Consider the following 1,646-nt stretch of genomic DNA (forward strand, 5'->3'; position numbering starts at 1 on the left):
ATAGAAGTTATTTTTAAAATAACTTCTGGGGAGAATATCCCAGACAAAAAACAAGGGAACTGATGAGGATTGGTGGCTCTTTCCGAAACCTAGGTATTCCCTGCTTTACCCCCTGGTAAACAATACCATCGTTCTCCACTAATAAACAAACGTTGTTTTTATAAAAACAACAAAAAAGGGATAAAGCCTGACCATTTTGCAACAACAAAAAAATCCGTAAACAATTTTGCCAAAATCCTAAAAATACCGAATGTAGTCGAATCATTAGGGTCTATACGACGATGTGGACATGCATAGGAAACTTTAGTCATAAATCATTACAACACTGAATAATGTAGCTAAAATCATCAAAATACCGAATATCGGGAGGTACCGTTATATTGGGGCTATACGAAGACGTGGACCAGCATAGACAATTTTCTGTCACAGACTGTAGTATCCATTATACCAAATACCAAATTTGATACAGTTCCGGTGAATAATGTTGCTAAAATCATCAAAATACCGAATATCAGGTACCGTTATATTGGTGCTATACGAAGACGTGGACCTGCACAGAAAATTTTCTTTCATAATCTGTAGTACCCATTACGAACTTCAAATATCAAATTTGAAACATTTCCTGTGAATAACGTCGTTTAAATCACCGAAATACCGAAACAAGGGAGGTACCATTATATGGGGCCTATACCAAACCGTGGACCTATATGACCCAATTTCAATACCAAAAGTCCTGTAGACATAATAAACACTTGAATAAAATTTTATCAATCTACTTCATTTCGTTCGGAACCTAGATTGATTTCTATAGACGGACAGATAGACGGATATCGCTAAATCGACATAGAATTTTATGCTGATCAAGAATATATATACTTTGTGGGGTCCAAAAAGTATATATCGAGGTGCTACAAACGGAATGACAAACTTTATCGAAGAAAATCGAAATTTTATTTTTATAATTGTTATTAAAAATTTTAATTATTATATTATTAAATTAATTTTAATTAAAAATTTTAATTATTATATTATTCGCATTTTGCGAGCTTTTCATTATCAAAATTATAACCCATTTGTAGGGAAAGTACCTGAAGGAGGCGACCAAAATATTCCACCTTAACACTTGATCTTGTTTTGATAGAAATAATGGGCTGTGCCGAATTTGAAAATCGAATGATAACTTCGCGTTTTGTGAGCTTCATGGTTATTCAAAGTCTTGACTCCGAGGTATCAGAAGGAGAGGATCGGTAGAGTTATAATTATTCAAAATGTTGGCCCTTTGATGGAGTGGGCCGATATTGCTCATTTTCGCACCAAACATAACACTAATTCAATTATTCAGATTTGCAGATAATTGGACGATCTTTCTTGTTCTATGCGGCAAATTAATTTCTGTGTAAATGTTGACCTTTTGTGGGGGATGTACCAGAAGGAGTGCCCATCTCCGAACTCGATCAAATTTTTTTATACTCTCGGATACTCCCTTTGAGAGTTGTAGGGCGGACAAGCTAGACAGAAAGACAGACCGACATTCCTATATCAACTCCAAATGTCTTGAAGCGGTTTTGGGCCAAAGACACCTAGGGTTTCAAACCCTTATTTCGATGACACGCATAGTGGCCACTTCAAATGATATATACCCTCTG

The sequence above is a fragment of the Musca domestica genome, unplaced genomic scaffold (assembly GCF_030504385.1).
Source record: "Musca domestica strain aabys unplaced genomic scaffold, Musca_domestica.polishedcontigs.V.1.1 2, whole genome shotgun sequence".
Taxonomy (NCBI): domain Eukaryota; kingdom Metazoa; phylum Arthropoda; class Insecta; order Diptera; family Muscidae; genus Musca; species Musca domestica.